This window comes from Schistocerca piceifrons, chromosome 5 (genome assembly GCF_021461385.2).
Source record: "Schistocerca piceifrons isolate TAMUIC-IGC-003096 chromosome 5, iqSchPice1.1, whole genome shotgun sequence".
NCBI lineage: Eukaryota > Metazoa > Arthropoda > Insecta > Orthoptera > Acrididae > Schistocerca > Schistocerca piceifrons.
This window is the reverse complement of record NC_060142.1, coordinates 275,720,373-275,728,500: the sequence shown is the minus strand read 5'-3', so window position 1 is coordinate 275,728,500 and position 8,128 is coordinate 275,720,373.

Below are 8,128 nucleotides of genomic sequence, written 5' to 3'. Positions count from 1 at the left end.
GACGAGTGTGTCAGCACTACCAACAGAAATGTCCAGTTAAGCAGCGATGTGTTTGATTGTGATCCGTCGATCACATCGCATGAGACTGTCGACACGTTCCAACAATGCAGGAGTCAAGCCATGTGTGGCTGGCGGCACGCGGGAAATCGGACATGTTTGCGCCACCTTGTTCCGATTATGACAGACTCCTCGGCCAGTGACTTGAAACGCTTTTGTTCACTGCCAGGTCTCTGTAGAATTTTGCAAGTGCCTACGAATATATATGTGATGCTCTGATTTTCCGCCAAAAGAAATTTAGTGACTCACCTCTGCTTGGAACACACCTCCGTTACTGATCCATATTGAAGGCTACGGTAGCACCGCCACCTCCTGGAACTTCATGAAATTGTAGGGGCTGAAGCGAGAATATTCCACGACGTCTCACAACAAATTCCGCATTTTTTCAAACGAAAATATACTGAGAAAAATGTGATACATTACCACTTGCATGACTATCAACAGCTCAGATGGAAACCCAGTTCTAAGCAAAGAAGGGAAAGCTGGAATGTGGAAGGAGTATATAGAGGGTCTATACAAGGGCGATGTTCTTGAGGACAATATTATGGAAATGGAAGAGGATGTAGATGAAGATGAAATGGGAGATGTGATACTGCGTGAAGAGTTCGAGAGAGCACTGAAAGACCTAAACCAAAACAAGGCCCCAGGAGTAGACAACATTCCATTAGAACTACTGATAACCTTGGGAGAGCCAGCCCTGACAAAACTCTACCATCTGGTGAGCAAGATGTATGAGACAGGCGAAATAACCTCAGACTTCAAGAAGAATATAATAATTCCAATCCCAAAGAATGCAGGTGATGACAGATGCGAAAATTACCGAACCATCAGTTTAATAAGCCACGACTGCAAAATACTAACACGAATCCTTTACAGACGAATACAAAAACTGGTAGAAGCCGACCTCGGGGAAGATCACTTTGGATTCCGTAGTAATGTTGGAACACGTGAGGCAATACTGACCCTACGACTTATCTTAGAAAATAGATTAAGAAAAGGCAAACTTACGTTTCTAGCAATTGTAGACTTAGAGAAAGCTTTTGACAATGTTGACTAGAATACTCTCTTTCAAATTCTGAAGGTGGCAGGGGTAAAATACAGGGAGCGAAAGGCTATTTACAATTTGTACAGAAACCAGATGGCGCTTGTAAGAGTCGAGGGTCATGAAAGCGAAGCAGTGGTTGGGAAGCGAGTGAGATAGGGTTGTAGCCTCTCCCCGGTGTTATTCAATCTGTATATTGAGCAAGCAGTAAATGAAACAAAAGAAAAATTAGGAGTAGGAATTAAAATCCATGGCGAAGAAATAAAAACTTTGAGGTTAACTGATGACATTGTAATTCTGTCAGAGACAGCATAAGACCTAGAAGAGCAGCTGAACGGAATGGATAATGTCTTGAAGGGGGGATATAAGATGAACATCAACAAAAGCAAAACGAGGATAATGGAATGTAGTAGAATTAAATAGGGTGATGCTGAGGGTATTAGATTAGGAAATGAGACGCTTAAAGTAGTAAATGAGCTTTGCTATTTGGGGAGCAAAATAACTGATGATGGTCGAAGTAGAGTGGATATAAAATGTAGACTGTCAATGGCAAGGAAAGCGTTTCTGAAGAAGAGAAATTTGTTAACATCGAGTATAGATTTAAGTGTTAGGAAGTCTTTTCTGAAAGTATTTGTACGGAGTATAGCCATGTGTGGAAGTGAAACGTGGACGATAAATAGTTTAAACAAAAAGAGAATAGAAGCTTTCGAAATGTGGTGCTACAGAAGAATGCTGAAGATTAGATGGGTAGATCACTTAACTAATGAGGAGGTATTGAATAGAATTGGGGAGAAGAGAAATTTGTGGCACAACTTGACAAGAAGAAGAGATCGGTTGGTAGGGCATATTCTGAGGCATCAAGGGATCATCATTTTAGTATTGGAGGGCAGCGTGGAAGATAAAAATCGTAGAGGGAGACCAAGAGATGAAGACACTAAACAGATTCAGAAGGATGTAGGTTGCAGTAGGTACTGGGAGATGAAGAAGCTTGCACAGGATGGAGTAGCATGGAGAGCTGCATCAAACCATTCTCTGGACTGAAGACCACAACAACAACATACTAAATTAACGTCCCTCGTATTAAATTTACTGATTGCTGCAACGTTAGGAACAAGGTGATTCCTCAAATCTTCTCCGTTGCTAGTAACTGACAAATCAATGTACCCTTATGTACATGAGAAAAAACTCCGTACCGAACGATGCAGTGAAAATAGTTTATTTTGTTAAAGGTCGTCCTGCTAGTTATAGAATTTTTGCAACACTGTATGAGGAAATGGCAGATTTGAGTACTTAAACGTTTTATTGACAAACACGGAAGTTAAGTGATTGTCTCGCAGCAGAACTGTTCTCATATTGTACGAGGGCCACTCCAAAAGAATTGCACACTATTTTTGTAAAATTGCAGTTTTCTTTCTACATGTATGAAAGTTTTACAGTGTGTAGCTACATCCTTACCGCTTGTTTTCAAACTTAGTTCAACCTGTTCCCGTGAGTGTCTTCAAGATGGCTGCTGCACTTGACATTCGTCAGAAGCAACGTGCTGTCATAGAATTCCTGTGCTGTGAAAACGAGACAGTGGGAAACATCCACAAGAAGTTGAAAAGGGTGTATGGAGATGCTGCTGTCGATCGCAGTACAGTTAGTCAGTGGGCAAGCAGGTTACGTGATGAAAGCAGGCACTGCAATATTGAGAGTTGTCCTCGCAGCGGCAGGCCTTGTACTGCACACACTCCAGACAATGTGCAGAGAGTTAACAAATTGGTGACTGCTGACAAACGCATCATAGAGAACGAATTGTCACGCTACGTTGGGATAGGGGAAGGAAGTGTTTGCAGAATACTGAAAGTGTTGGCGTTAAAAAAGTTTGTGCCAGGTGGGTTCCCAGGATGTTGACAGTGGCTCACAAAGAAACAAGAAAAACGATATGCAGCGAACTTTTGGAACAGTACGACAATGGTGGAGATCAATTTCTTGGAAGAATTAAGACAGGTGATGAAACATGGCTCCATCATTTTTTCACCAGATACGAAGAGGCAATCAATGAAGTGGCATCATGCAAATTCACCCAAGGAAAAAAAATTCAAAACCACACCTTCTACTGGAAAAGTTATGGCTACGATGTTTTTCGATTCCAAAGGACTCTTGCTTGTGGACGTCATGGCAAGTGGATCCACCATAAATTCTGATGCATATGTGACGACACTGAAAAAACTTCAAGCTCGACTGAGTCGTGTTCGACCACATCGGCGATAGCAGGATGTTTTGCTGTTGTTCGACAATGCACGGCCACATGTCAGTCAAAAAACCATGGAAGCGATCACAAAACTAAGATGGACAACACTGAAACACTCGCCTTACAGTCCTGACCTGGCTCCATGTGATTATCATCTCTTTGGGAAACTGAAAGACTCTCTTCGTGGAACAAGGTTTGAAGGTGATGACTCCCTTGTGCACGCTGCCAAACAGTGGCTCCAACAGGTTGGTCCAAAATTTTACCGTATGGGTATACAGGCGCTAGTTCCAAGATGACGTAAGTCCGTTAATATGGATGGAAATTATGTGGAGAAATGAAAATATTGTTCCTAAAGGATGTATCTACACACTGTAATACTTTCAAACATGTAGAATAAAAGATGGATTAAAAAAAATTGTGCATTCCTTTTAGAGTGACCCTCGTATAAAGTTTACACTGATCTCCCAGAACATTATCTCCATCAGCGTAATAGGTGGTATGTCTACTTTCGGCGCGGATAACAGAGGCGACACATAGTGACATGGAAGCGGTAAGGTCTCGGTACGTCGCTGGAGGGATTTGGCACTACATTTGCACACAGATGCACCTAAGTCCCGTTAATTCCGGGGAGGGGGCGATGAGCTCTGATGCTACATTCAATCACATTCCAGATGTGTTCGATGGGGTTCAGATGTGGTGAGCCGGGGTGCCAGCACATCAGTTGGAATTCACCACTGTGTTCGTTGAACCACTCCTGTCCTTGTGACATGGTGCATTATCTTGTTGAAAAATGCCTCTGCCATCAAGAAAAAAAACATGATCGTCAAGAAGGAGTGTATGTGGTCCGCAACCAGTGTACGGTACTTCTTGGTCACCATGGTGCCTTGCACGAGATCCACTGAACCCATCGATGCCCACATGAATGTTCCCCAGAACATAATGGAGCAGCCGCCGGCTTGTCTCTGTCCTGCAGTACAGGTGCCAAGGGACTCTTCTCTTCCTCTGGAAGACGACGGGTTCGCACCCTACTATCGGCAATATAAAGGAAGTATCGGGATTCATCAGACCATTCAGTGCTGTGCCAGTGCACCAATGTCCAGTGCCAGTAATCACGTGTCCTTTTCAGTCGCAATTGCCGATGTTGTAGTGTTAACATTGGCACATGAATAGACCGTCGGCTGCGGAGACCCATCGTTAAGAGTGTTCGGTACACTTTGTGTCCAGACACATTTGTACTCTGCCCAGCATTAAAGTCTGATGTTAGTTCCACCGCAGTTCAACGCCTTTCCTATTTTACCAGTCTGCCCGTCCACTGACGTCCAACATCTGTAATGAGATGTGGCCGCCCAACACCACGACGTCTGGACGCGCTGCCACCTTATTTTCGACATGTGTTGAGACACTGCAGCACTCCTCGAATATCCGACTCGTCGTGCAGTTTCCGAAATGCTCGTGCCGAGCCTCCAGGCCATCACAAACTGCCCTTCGTCAAACTCAACTAGATCGCACGCCTTCCCCATTCTACACACAGACATCATGCTCACTGATACTACATGCACCATGCGTGTGTCTGACTAGCAGTCATTCCTCATCAGGTGATGCTGCTGTCGCCTGGATAGGTTTATATCGATAGTAGGTCGGTGGTGATAATTTTCTGTCTGACCATGTATGTTTCTCTCACCAGCTATACCTTTCCCATGGCAAAGACTGTATTCAGGCAGCAGCTTATTTGGCAAACATCTTAGAAACCAGCAGTTGAAATTTATCACAGCAGGTACCAAAGACAAAATTTTGTACTATGCGAACTATATCGAACCGTTCACTAAAAAGCTTAAAGTTTGTGAAGTCTGCTTAAATTCCAGCCAACCCGAGCGCTTCGTCAGCCTTCTTTATTTGTACGAAAATGTCAAGAACATAATACAAGAGCACGTGAAGGGACTTGGAAAACCTTCAGAAGACTATTTCCTTGCTCTGTCTAGTAATAGCAATTGGATTCTTATTCTCTTGAAAGGGACTATAATTTTGAAATCAACATCAAGTATAAATTAAAATGAGCAGTTTCTGGAGACTTTCAGTGACATTAAATTACAGAAACATAAATATTTCTTATGTATAAGTTTCAGGTCAAACTTAAAAGGCAGGATTCCCAGTGCTTCCAAGATATTACTCCAGGCGGATGTAAAATGAATGTACGCAACGTAAAATAATAAACGCTAAAATGATGATTTGGCCCTGTCTGACTACCCCCTGAAGCATATCTTAGGATCTCTTAATTCTATAAATTACAATCTAAACATAAATGAATGATGAAGGCAACTAATACTAATAAATGATAAACGTTGTTTCTTATTATACATTTATTGTAGAATAAAGAAATAACCCTTTATTACAAGTGTCTATATTTCATAAGTACAATTATTAATCAATTGCCCATCTCTGCCTTCTTTTATGGCCACGCGATCTAACATAAATGCCGACCGGTGTGACAAAGCGGTTCTAGGCGCTTCAGTCTGGGACCGCACGACCGCTACGATCGCAAGTTCGAATCCTGCTTCGGGCTTGGATGTGTGTGATGTTCTTAGGTTAGTTAGGTCTAAGTAGTTCAAAGTTTTACGGGACTGATGACCTCTGATGTAAAGTCCCATAGTGCTCAGAGCCATTTGAACCATGTTTTTCTAACATAAATAACGCGAAATGACTGACATTATCTACATACCAAACACTTAATGACACTACTTTCAAAGATGATCTGTGGTGCTGTGGAACCCCAGTGGAAATAAACTAACGTGATCACGGTTGTTGAGCTTTATATCCCTAATAAGCTGAAGCAATATGCGATATCACCGTATGTACTGCGCCGGTGCGTCGAAGTGATGGTTCTCGTACTCGTCTGCGACGATGGAAGAACTCCAGCTAAAAAATAAACTCTTCCAAACACTAGGACGGCAGAAGGCAGTCCTCTGACTAATATACTCTAATACTGTCTTCTCTTCTCTGTGTTCTACAGACGAGAAACGCGAACTCCCAGCCACAAGGACGGAGTTCAGATAACGTCTCAACGTAAATATAGGCAGAAAAAGTGCTCTCAATTTCTGGACGCTGCATACTCAACGACGACTTCCAGTCCTGAGGTGAAGTCCAGAATCGTATAGGTTCGCAACAGTACAGAGCCTAACTATAAACTTTCCTGAGAGCAAAGACAGCAAGTCCGTCTGTACCAACAAAGCTGATTCTGAGCGACCGTCACACACAGGCGCTCACAACAGAAGACCCCGTCTCTTCACTGCTGGCTTCTCAGCAAGACTCGGCTCCCCACCCTCGTAATTCCGAAAACGAATCATATTCTCCCTCTCTACAGATTCTTCCGAATGCCGACCACCCATATTTTAGTCTTTTGTCGTCCAGCGCGGAATGTTTGAGAGGAAAAACCTATACTCGTATAATGGTACGCTTCTGAGTAAAAATCCTTGGAAATAACCCAGCCTGCGTAGTTTCTGAGATGCCGCTTCTTCGTGTTCTCACCTGTGTCCAAGATTTGCAGAGTTCCCTGTTATCCTTCCGATACTGCTACAATAGCGGCCGGCCGTCACCCTACTGTGCTCCAGAGCTCAGGTGCCACGACGTCCGTCTAGCTACTTCCTGTTTTTAAGCTGGCCTTCCACCCAGAGCTTGATTTCTGCCTGCCGTTTCATCTCCACTGGCGTTCCAACCTGTGCTAGTATAGGCAATCATTCATTACGCCGTTCTGTTAATAAAGACACTCCGTCACCTTTCATGCAATAAGCGTTAACAATTATTTACAAGGCGTACGTGACAATGTCAGTCTCCTTTAAATATTCATATATACGATGTACAATCTCTCAAATGATACCTAATTGTGGTTGTAGTTCATGGCAAAGTATGTGGATGAGGTGCGAAATTATAGCCACCTTACATGCTATCAGATGATGCAGTAATGACTTTATTACCTGTCTCGTTCATATGTTTGTTCAAAAAGGTCTTTTCTTCTTGCACTTGTATAAAAAATACATACAGAAGCAAACTTCTCGACAGTGAGAGAAGCGGAAGAAATGAAATAAAATTTTATTTATCAGAAAACTATACAATACCTTAATATTGAATAATAGATGTACCCAATGTGAAAAAGCCTTCATCAACCCTTTTGATATGATTTAATTGAAACGTAAACCATATAAAAGCATAAGGGCTTTGAAACCATTTGGATAGCATTCAGCTACTTCTATATTGTAACAAGTATCACATTTTTTTAAAGGGGGTCGTAGGTCAAAAAAGTTTAAGAACAACTGCTCTTAGGTATCTGCAAAAATATGTACATGACATTACAGTTGTATGATACCCTCCACTAAATTATTTGTTGGCTGAAAAGATATTTGTTAAAATTAAAAGTGAAATTATTGAACACATACTGTGGACAAGAAAGACATACAAAATTTCTTAAAAACTTTCTTGCTTCAAGTAAATAAAGAAACGTCCATCTTCTTTGAACACCATAATGATATCCTGGATGTATTTATTCCTGAAATAAGAAGTTAGAAGTTTAAGGTAACGGAAATAGAATGTTACGAAAATGCATCTGGAACTTACAATGGTTTGCAGTGCAATTAGTTTTTCGTGTCAATTTCTTTTTTCGCTGTTTGCTTTATTCAAATTTGTGTCTGTGTTGTGGTGTAACGGTCGTTTGCAACAGCGAGGTGGAAGGTAAGGACATATAATGACAGTTGATTTGCACAATATGCAAATATTAGCAGCCAAAACAAAGTGGCTTTCGAATGGGA